Source organism: Palaemon carinicauda, chromosome 23 (genome assembly GCF_036898095.1).
Source record: "Palaemon carinicauda isolate YSFRI2023 chromosome 23, ASM3689809v2, whole genome shotgun sequence".
Classification (NCBI taxonomy): domain Eukaryota; kingdom Metazoa; phylum Arthropoda; class Malacostraca; order Decapoda; family Palaemonidae; genus Palaemon; species Palaemon carinicauda.
Window position 1 is genome coordinate 91,059,227 of NC_090747.1, and position 11,796 is coordinate 91,071,022.

Genomic DNA, 11,796 nt, shown 5'->3' on the forward strand with positions numbered 1-11,796 from the left:
GACCGCGTCTGCCGTCGCTATGCTGAACGGAGACTGTTTGACAACCCCGTTCAGAGTCGAGAAGTCGATGACCGGTATCCAGCCTCCAGACGCCTTCTTCCACGGAGAAGACGATTAGGGAAGCCTCGGAACCCGTTGGCCACCTCTTGGAGGGAGCGCATCTCCAACATGGACTGGACTTCTGCCCAGAGGGCCCGTCCCCTCACCGATCCCTACCCAGGGAGGAGGGAGGGGCTCGATACCGACCGGGACTATTGAAGGAGGCAAGCTCAGAGAGCTGGCTCTCGGCCTTGTCTCTGGCGCTCTTTATTCCCTGAGACCAGGGCAAGCTGCACCGGTCCAAGGGAGTCCTTGGGGCGAAGATTCGGTCCCAGACCGTATCCTTCCCTTTACGAAGAGGAATCTGTGGATCTGGGGTCCCCTCAAGGTTTCTCCTAAGGATCAGGACCTGCCCGAACGCGAGTTCCGACCCCTGGAGCTTCTCCTCCTGATGGACTGGCAGCGAGGTCTCTCGTCCCCGGAGGCTCTTCCTGGGGAGACTCGTAAACATGCTCCAAGGGTCCATCTGGTTCCTGTCGGGTCCTTGCGGAAGACTGGGCCTTCGGTTCCCTCCTAGGAAGGAAACAGGACTCCAGCAATGAAGGATGTAAGGCTTTCGCCCCCCCCCGCACGAAAAGATTTCTCAGGAAGAGGCGGGGATTCCCCCTATGGTGTGACAGGGGAGAGGACCGGATCTTCCGACCCTCCTGGGGATGGGTAATGCCTAACCGGGGGGGGGGGGGGAGAAGAAGAAGAAGAAGTCTGAGGAGGGCTCATCGCCTGCGTAATGACTCGCGAAGGGACAGGATAGTCCTTGGAGGAGATACCATGCCAGGGATTCCTCTCACCCTCTTCAGGGGGAGAGGAAGTTGCTACTGATTAGTGACCCCAGTCAGAAGGCACAGGCTCATCGCCTGCGTAAGCGCTCTGACGACGGCGTCCCACCAGGGATGCCAACCGACCGTCACGCTGACAAGGAATCCCTCTGGAGGGAAGAGGATCGTTCGATCCCTTGGAGGAGTTGACACTTAGGGTTCGCCCGTAAAGAATCTGCAATGAAGGGAAAAGAGACCTTTGACCTGTCCGGAAACCTCCCCCCCTCTGGAGAGGGCGCTGCTCTACGCTGCGGGGGAGGGAAACGCGAAGGTGGCCTGACCGCCAGAATCCCTAATGTAATTAGGGCGCGATCGTGTCGGAGAACGGTGCGCCGATCACGCTGGTGATCGCGTGAAAAGCACCAATCTGGGTAGCGCGTGAATGAAACGTGCGTAGCCGTATAACTGCGCTTGCACACACGCGTACCCGCGTGAGCGTGGGCATATTGGCGATCGCGCGGAGGGGACCATCGGCGATCGCGCGGAGGGGACCATCGGCGATCGCGCGGAGGGTTACCATCGGCGCCCGCGTGGACGATCCCCGCGCTTGCGCGTGAAAGATTGTGGGCGATTGCGTGGGAAACCATCCCACGTGCGGACGATCTTGGCGGCAGAAGATCGCCGGTGCTGGCGCGCCGTCGGCGATTGCGTGTGGTAAACCATCCCACGCGCGGGAGAAATAACGTGGACGATCCTCGGCGCCTACGCGTGTACGAAGATCGTCAGCGGGAAACCATTGGTGCCCGTGCGCGTATGATCTCCGGCTATGTAAGACGATCGTCCGCGATTCGCGCGAGCACGGAAGATCTTTGGCGCTCACGGGTGTGCGAAGATCGTCGGCGCTCGCAGCGAGGGAGAAGAAAGTCGGCAATCGTGCGCGGGCACCGAGGTTTTCCCGCGCGCGGACGATCTACAACGATCACGCGCGGACGATCTATGACGATTGCGCGCGAACGATCCGTGATGATCGCGCGCGGGCAACCATCCCACAGGAGGATGAGCGGATAAAACGCCCGAGGCCGAGCGAGAAACCGCGCGCGGATAATCCGCGATGATTGCGTGAGCTTCAATGGTCGCGCGCGGGAAACCATCCCGCGCACGGAACGATCTTTGGCGCTTACGCGCATAATGAAGATCGTCGGTGCTTGCGCGCCTAGCGTCGGATCCGAAGATCGTCAGCTAACGGCCGTCGACAATCGCGTGCGGACGGCCTCAAAGATCGCGCGCGGGAAACCATCCCGCGCACGGAACGATCTTCGGCGCTTATGCGCATAATGAAGATCGTCGGTGCTTGCGCGCCTAGCGTCGGATCCGAAGATCGTCGGCTAACAATCTTCGACGATCGCGAGCGGGAAACTGCGAGCGGAAGGGCCTCGAAGATCGCGCGCGGATGATCTTCGGCGCTTACGCGCAAGTGAAAATCATAGGCCCTTGTGCATTTAGAACGCAACAGAAGATCGTCGGAGAAAGCGCGCACGCGCGCTTGGTTGAAGGATCAGCTAACTCGTAGATCAGGAACTGGGAAGTGCCCCTAAAAGGGAGGGCATCCCCTGAAGAGGACCAAGGAGGTCTGCTTCAGAGCCGACGATCAACTGAAGTACTGCTAAACACTCCGAGGAGTGGTCTCCGTGAGGGACCTTTCCCGCGAACGGGAGAGGTGCCCTTCGTAGAAGAGACTTAGAGACACCGCAGGCTGAACCGCTGGTGAGCGCCTCTGCGCTATCTCAGGAACCCCAAGGATGTGCGCAAATGCGCAGGGAACGTTGGTAGCAGCCTAACTGAATTACTGGAGCAGGGTGTCTCTGGAAGGCAGTCTCAGGAACAGCAGCCGAGCGCTAGCGCGCAAGGGAACGTTGGCGCGCAGGGGATACCTGGCACTTAAGGGACTTACTCACTGTGTGAGAAAGTCTCTCCTGCCCTGGAGGGAGGAGCCCGTTGGATAACGGGGAGCGTGGGCGCCCAAGGCGCGTCGGCAGTCAGGAACGGATACAGCAGGCAGCAGGTCCACTGAGGGCACGAGAGACCAAAGGTCTAACGTAGCCTGAGTAGTGAGGCCCTGAGGGGATTAGTTGCAAGACCCCGAAGGGTTACCTTTAGACCTTTGTCCATTTCATTTACCTTCCACATGTATATCTTGCAGTCAAACAACTCCCTTTCTTCAATTTCTTCATCTGCTGAATAAATTAGGGTACAACAGCCAGATTATCTGACCAATAATAATGAAAATGAGATGACAATTGTGCTGTTGAAATAATTTTACAAATGTCTAAATTTAACATTTCAAATCTGGATGCTTTCATTCAGCTTACATCTGGCAGCCATAGAATCCTAGTTGAGAAGAAGAAAAAAATTTAAGTGCAAGCTAAAAAGAACTGTACTGTATAAGAGCATATTACGATAGAAAGATCAAGGGAACTGGACAGCTGGTTAAAACTGGAAGAAAGAAGTTGTCTTCCTGTAATTAAAAAAAAAAAAATAGAAGTTCTCTGTCACTTGGACCTAAGTCCTCGATGGGTATCCTTTATGAAAACGATACATGGGTTTTTTCTTTTTTAGGAAAACGATTATATTCCCTCACATTTACATAATTCTTTATTGAGATGATGTTAATATAATGTCACAAACATAGCTTTAACCTTCATTTCTCAAAAATTCAAATCATGGAGCATTTTTGGGAATAAAAACTAAAAATAATGATTACCACATTTCTGGTTCAATTACTTTTGTTGAAATATGTATAGAATAATTTTAAAACAGGTAATTATATTTATATTTATTGAGAACATAGCTCTCAGAAGAATATTGGGAGTTAAATATCAGGACAGGATTAAAAATGAAACTATATGAGAGATTATTCGAGCGCCAAATGTGGATGAAATCAGAATGAGGGGTAGATGGGGATGGTTTGGGCATGCTCTTTGCACTTCCCAAGAGAGATTAGATCAGCCAACTTTTAACTGGATTCCACAAGGCACAAGAAGAGTTGGAAGACCCAAGCATACATGACTGAGGACTATGAAGTGTGATGTAAGAGATGATAAATGAAGAAGTGTTGAATTAAAAGCTCAAAATAGACTCTAGTGAAAACTAACCGAGGCCCTTTGCATTAATAGGCATAGGACATGCTGATGATAATGAGAGTAATATAATAAATTACTGGCTTAAGTAATGCCTAAGTTTACCATTCTATGCAGAAAGTACAATTAACTGATATCGCTATCTTGTCATCAATTTCTTGACACACGATCACAAGACCCAGTTAACACTTCGAAATCTTTTGCTATTCCACCAACAATAATCACAATTATGAAGTGCATAATAAATTAAAAATATCACAAACAGTACATAAATATTCAATTTCTAGTGTTTAATATTAAAGGCAGCTTGGGCTAAGCCAAACAACACCACAATGCTCTAAGCCTCAAAGTACTACTTTTATATCTGAAAACGGAATATAGTTATTTAAATTACGTAAAACAATGATTCAGATGTGTATTACTATCGCCGTTATAATCTACTAATAGCATAGTTCCACCTGTGAACTAGAAATAACCGTATCGTTTTCTTCAGTCTTGATTTTCTATTTTTGGAGAAACCCTATCAATATGTTGTCCTATTATCGGTATAACAAATTTCAAGTTCTCCTTGCTATTTCTGGATTGAATTTACGAATGTGGGTTATATAGCCTGGCACTGGGGCCTGTGAGGTCTATTCGGCGACCAAATGCTTATGGGAGAAAGCCTAGTAGTAGGAAAGTAGTAAAAGTTATAAGAGGATGGACAGCAAGAAAGAATAATGTAGCAAATGTAGGCAGAAATTATAGAGGCCTAAAATATGCTTACAAAGACCCATAATTCATGTCTAAAGTGCAACACTGGAGGTGTACTGACTTTCCCTTTTTAGTTACTTGCACACGAGACGCTTTACATAAAAATATGGCTCACCAACATGTCGTTCATCCTGTTAATCACATAAGCATGACCACAATATAAAGTTAACACTGTAGCCCTGCCGGTCTTGAGGAATTTTAAAGGCTTCCATTAACTTATTCTTACATATTTATGTAAAACTTTAAACACCTGTTGTAGACCTATTCTTCACCCAGAGGCTATAGTTCGAACTTTTTTCATGTCCATAGAGTAACACTGATCTCACTAAAGTGATATATAGTCTGATTTTTATATGAAATTTTAGGCGATTTGATTTCCAAATCTTACTTAACCTAGCCATTGCCTGATTTGCTTTTTCAATCTTTCACTAAACTCTAATTCTCAAGACCCTGTATTGGAGATCATTGTTCCTAAATACTTAAAATGATTCTACCTAATTAACCCGTTCTTCCAATATTTTGTCTTCCATTGCAAACTCCGTTCTCATCATCTGTCTTTCAACTATTTATCTTCAGCCAAAGCTCGTGTGATATTTCATGCACTCTGGTAAGCAAATATTGCAAATTTTGTGGTGTTCTGCTAACAAGGAAAGCATCATCAGCATACTCTAGGTCTGCTAAATTCCTGTCACCAATCCAGTCCAATCCTTCTCCACCATCTCTGACTTCTACACGCTACAAAGTCCATGAGGAAGATAAACAACATAGGTGACAACACATTCCCTTGGAGTACTCCGCTGTTCACTGGAAACTCATATCTAGCCCAATAGTTTTAAAGGTTGTTTTTATTAAATAAAGGCACATTACTTTTTCCATTTAGGTGGACGAATTCAGAATATCCACAAAAATGTAACAAAATTTGAATTCACTTTACCTAAGGAAGTTTCGTGCAAAGTCTTGTTCAAGTAAACCCAGTTTATTTAGTTTATGCTGAAATGTTTATGTCAATACAGGCAAATATATAAACAGTAGGTAATTTAAATTATTTTAGTAAAAAAACTCATTCGAGTTTCCAGCACGATGGATCTAAACAGGAAGTTGCAAAGAATGGAAAGTGACAATAAGCACGTTTCAGTGTTTGCTTCATATGCCTGGAGCTTGACTTGCCAGCGAGGTTGGGAATGAAGTATAAATTAGTGGTGAGTTTGCATGAAAGCAAAGATTTGAGTGCCTGGATGACAGATAGCATGGGTCGTGCACATGACGTGTGTGTGATGGCTTTGGTGATAAATCATTTTGCAGACTACTGCAATGTTAAGAATTTAAGTAGAATGTTCATAACTTCAAGATGAACGGAAGTCAATAATGAAATCGGTCAAGTACTGGTCTTGGCCCAGACCTACATGGCTGAGGACTATGAAACGTATGAGAGGACGATTGGAGAAGAATTGATTTAAAAGCTCAAGTTAGAGATGACTGACGAAATATAACGCCTTTGCGTCAATAGGCGTAGATTATGATGATGTGAACATCTTTGATATTCATGTGTGAAATGTTGGATAGACCCTTTAATACATGGTTGGAACATCCGATGATGTATATGAACATTTGAGCGGTTTCTTGAATTAAACAGACAATTTAGTAACAATTAAAACCACCTTCCTGTCGATATATATATATATATATATATATATATATATATATATATATATATATATATATATATATATATATATATATATAGATATGTATATATATATGCATATTATTATTATTATTATTATTACTTACTAAGCTACAACCCTAGTTGGAAAAGCAGTATGCTATAAGCCCAGGGGCTCCAACAGGGAAAATAGCTCAGTGCGGAAAGGAAAAAAGGAAAATAAAATATTCTAAGAAGAGTAACAACAATAAATATCTCCTATATAAACTATAAAAACTTTAACAAAACAAGAGGAAGAGAAATAAGATAGGAGAGTGTGCTCGAGTGTACCCTCAAGCAAGAGAACTCTAACCCAAGACAGTGAAAGGCCATGGTACAGAGGCTATGGCACTACCCAAGACTAGAGAACAGTGGTTTGATTTTGGAGTGTCCTTCTCCTAGAAGAGCTGCTTACCATAGCTAAAGAGTCTCTTCTACCCTTACCAAGAGGAAAGTGGCACTGAACAATTACAGTGCAGTAACCCCTTGGGTGATGAAGAATTGTTTGGTAATCTGTGTTGTCAGGTGTATGAGGATAGAGGAGCATATGTAAAGAATATGCCAGACTATTCAGTGTGTATGTAGGCAAAAGGAAAATGAACCGTAACCAGAGAGGAGGATCCAATGTAGTACTGTCTGGCCAGTCAAAAGACCCCATAACTCTCTAGCGGTAGTATCTCAACGGGTGGCTGGTGCCCTGGCCAACCTACTACCTACCTATATATATATATATATATATATATATATATATATATATATATATATATATATATGTATATATATACATATATCTATATCTATATATACATATATATACATATATATATATAAATACACAAATATATAAAATATATATATATATATATATATATATATATATATATATATATATATATATATATATATACATACATACATATATATACATATAATTATACATATACATATATATATATTACATATAATATATATATAATATATTATATAATATATATATAATATATATATATATATAAATACATATACATATAATTATACATATACATATATATATTACATATAATATATATATAATATATTATATATAATATATATATAATATATATATATTATATATATAATACATATATATATATGTATATATTATTTATATATACATATACATGTATATGTATTACATATAATATATATATTATATATAATACATATATATATATGTATATATAATATATATATATATTATATAATTATAATATATATATATATAATGTGTTTACATACATACATATACTGTATATATATATATATATATATATATATATATATATATATATATATATATATATATATATATATAATGTGTGTACATACATACATATACTGTATGTATATATATATATATATATATATATATATATATATATATATATATATATATATATATATAAAATGTGTGTGCATATATATATATATATATATATATATATATATATATATATTTATATATATATATATATATATATATATATATATATATATATATATATATAATGCGTGTGTGTTTAGTGAGATATGTGTTACTGTATGGACATGAGTCGTGGTATGGAAATGAAAATCTCCATCAGATTTAGCAGATTTGAAAACAAAGCCCACTGAACAAAATCGGGAGTTAAATGGCAGGACAGGACTAGAATATGAAACATGGCTGAGAACTATGAAGCGTTAAGTTGGAGATGATGAGTGGAGAAGTATTGAATTAAAAGTTCAAGATAAAAAGCAAAATACGATATATTCTACGAATGTTTTACCTTTGCGCACACGTTGCAGCAATTGCATGCTCCTTTGACGTAGCCGTACCTACATCCCGAGCACTTTTGACAAGTCTCCGGGACACACGGATCGCAGGACAGTCCCAAGGAGCTGAAAATAAAAAGATACTTTGGTTACCCTAATCACCTAATGGATATTCGGTTCATGGACTTAAAAGATGGCTTAATGGCTCTACGGTATTCTAGAACAAATTGATTCCTCTAACCAAAATCTTGTGTGTTAGGAAATGGATGACACTTAAAACGCCTAAAAGTAAATGGAAATAAAACAGAGTTTATGGTGATTGGAAGAAAAACAGGTAAAGAAACTTAAGCGACATCCAATTAAACATTAATAACTCTGTCCCGATATCTAGTGTAGTTTGTGACCTAGGTTATCTCTTGACTTTAACTTGTCTAAAAAAAAAAAAAATTACCAGGACTGACAACTGCAACTCTATCTACTGCAATCTACCCAAATTGCAACTTTGGAGATTACAAAACATTATACAGAGGAGCCAGACTCACAAGACTGATAAAATGTGTCACCAGCCCAAGAAAGGATCACTCCTATACTAACTGAATTATGCTGGCTGTCTATAAGAGTTAATGATGTTGTTACTCTTCTTAAAATATCTTATTTTTCCTTGTTCCTTTCCTCGCTGGGCTGTTTTCCCTGTTTAGCCCCCCTGGCCTTATAACATCCTGCTTTTCCAACTGGGGTTGTGGCTTAGCAAGTAATAATAATAATAATAATAATAATAATAATAATAATAATAATATGTTTTGACGTTGTTACTGTTCTAGAATGATTTATAGTTAATTTGTTCTCATCCTTTATTTATTTCCTTTCTACACTGAGGTATTTTTGCCTATTGGAGCCCTTGGGCTTATAGCATCTTGCTAGAGTTATGGGGTTGTATCTTGACTAATAATAATAATAATAATAATAATAATAATAATAATAATAATAATAATAATAATAATAATAATAATAATAATAATAGAGTTTAAGATATGTGCAATAACCCATCAAGTTATCAGACGGAGATGTCCAAAATAGCAAAGATATTTGCTACTCATGATGCATTTAACGAATCTTGTAGACATAAGAATAGTTAGATGGTTTCAAATAGTTAAAGTCAAATATGTCTAGTTGTCTACTGTAGATTCTAAAACTTTCAAATATGCTGCCCCAAGGTTATACAAAGGTCCCACTGGACAACCGAAAGTCTGAAGAATATATTAAGGCTTTCAAGATGAAACCGAAGACACTTGTTTTTCTAAATACTTTCGATAATGTGGATTTAACAATAATAAAGGAATATGATGTGTAGTTCTCTTGCTTGAGGGTACACTCTGGCACACTATTCTATCTACTTTATCTTCTTGTTTTGTTAAAGTTTTTATAGTTTATATTGAAAATATTTATTTTAATGTTACTATTCTTTAAAATATTTAATTTTTCCTTGTTTCCTTTCCTCACTGAGCTATTTTCTCTGTTGGGGCCCCTGGGCTTATAGCATCCTGCTTTTCCAACTAGGGTTGTAGCTTAACATTTAATAATAATAATAATAATAATAATAATAATAATAATAATAATAATAATAATACGCAAAATACCTAAGAATGTTAATAAGGTAAACTGATATTGTATGTCCTGTAGCAAAGAGCCGAGTTGGATAGGAACAATTTCTACGGTCTTCATAAATAAATGAATAAAATCTATATAATTCAATAAATGGAATAATAGACAAATGTATGTGAATGAATTCGTGCGTTTGTTCGTCTTTCCAGAACCCTTTCACTGTAGCAAGGCCCACGGGAACCTGTTCCTTGGTAAACGTGATGTTTATCTTTGGGTTAGGCCTAGGCTGATACCTGGCCTTTGGGTTTTTCTTTCTTTTTTTCCTTTCCTTGTTGTAGAAGCATTCTCTTACCAATAAAGGAGTTTCAGATGTCCATCCAATTTCTCAAAGATAAATTAATAAATGGGAGCTTGAAAATTTTAAATAAGTTCAAGAACAATTAAGTTACTTAATACAATAGTTCCTATAAGAAATTTGCCTATTTTTATTGCTACTATAACAATGTCCCTTATATAATTAAGTGTGTCTGACTATATATATATATATATATATATATATATATATATATATATATATATATATATATATATATATATATATATATATATATATATATATATAAACACACTTTCCTGTCAAGCCCAGGGGGAGAGAGTAATCATACCCTGGTGAGAGGAGTACCCCGAGGATACTCGGAAACCACACTCCCACAAATTACCGAACCAGCAGGTTGTAGTTAGGTCAGTGGGAAGGGTTGAATTTGTGTGTATGACTAAATATATCCACATTTTTGACGGCTCGAGTACACTACAGTCAATTCTTTTTAGTGAGGCAGATTTGCACGGACTCACAGCGGTGCCCTTATAGCTCGGAAACGTTTCCTGCTACCTGATTGGTTAGAATTATCTTGTCCAACCAATCAGCGATCAGGAAACTTTTCCAAGCTAAACGGGCACCTGTGCGAGTCGGTGCAAATCCTTCCTCACTAAAAAGATTTGACTCACTAGGCGAAAATAGATTTTAAAATCAAGGTGTACGATTAATTGTGCAACAATATATCGATCATCTCCACCCACATAGAATGACAACTGCTCCAATACTTACCATTGAAAACAAACGCACAATAACAGTAGAGGAACAAGCCAGTTCATTGTTGCCGTGTGTTCTAACCAGTTATCGAGACGAGGGTAAATATTTTTGCCACCGAGTTGAGATCTGTCCCTTGTGGCAGTTAGTAAGAAACTGAAAGGTATCACCGGGTCAACTACCGGTTTTAGGCATACCCTGTTGGGTCTCCTTCGGGCCTCTCAAGGGCAAAAAGGCCTTTGTCCAGAGGGAGGAATTTTCATATTGAGTGGGCGACATGAATCCAACTATTAAAAGGACCCTTACAAAACTCTGTTTCAGATTTACTTAGAGCGAACTTAAATCTAATTCAATTAATCAGCCGTCAACAAACTTAAGAAAGCGTCTTTTTAACTTGGCAAAAATATTTCAAAACCAGAAATTGAAGATACATTCTATGGCAAAACTAAACCACATTAATAAAATTGTGACACGGATAAGAACATCCAGTACATTAGAATGTGGAAAATGACATTCGAATGTATGGCATAGACAATTCAAAACATTGTCCCCATAAGAAAAATGAAGACAATTATGGAATATGTTTTTTTTTCTAATTATGACACGGTAAAACAAGTTATTTAAAAACTATGAACAAACCGATGTAAATATGGGATTTGCCAGATGGCAAAATTGTATTAAAAATAAATTAGTATGATGATGATGAAAAGGTCTTTTTCTTCAAAGGATATCTTCGAGAAAACCTTTATCATTATTATTATTATTATTATTATTATTATTATTATTATTATTATTATTATTATTATTATTATTATTATTATTATTATTATTATTATTATTATTCTTAAAAGCTAAGCTACAACACTA

General features: G+C 38.9%; 1 long non-coding RNA gene across 1 annotated transcript in view; it reads right to left on the minus strand.

Annotated features, from left to right (window-relative positions):
- Positions 1–11,076, minus strand: part of LOC137617002 (uncharacterized) — a 30,376-nt gene extending 19,300 nt beyond the window's left edge. The window contains exons 1-2 of the long non-coding RNA XR_011039543.1: positions 10,948–11,076; positions 8,255–8,366 (exon numbers count right to left, since the gene is read on the minus strand). This is a non-coding gene — a long non-coding RNA (uncharacterized lncRNA). The remainder of the gene's footprint in view (positions 1–8,254; positions 8,367–10,947) is intronic.
- Positions 11,077–11,796: the final 720 nt, after the last annotated feature.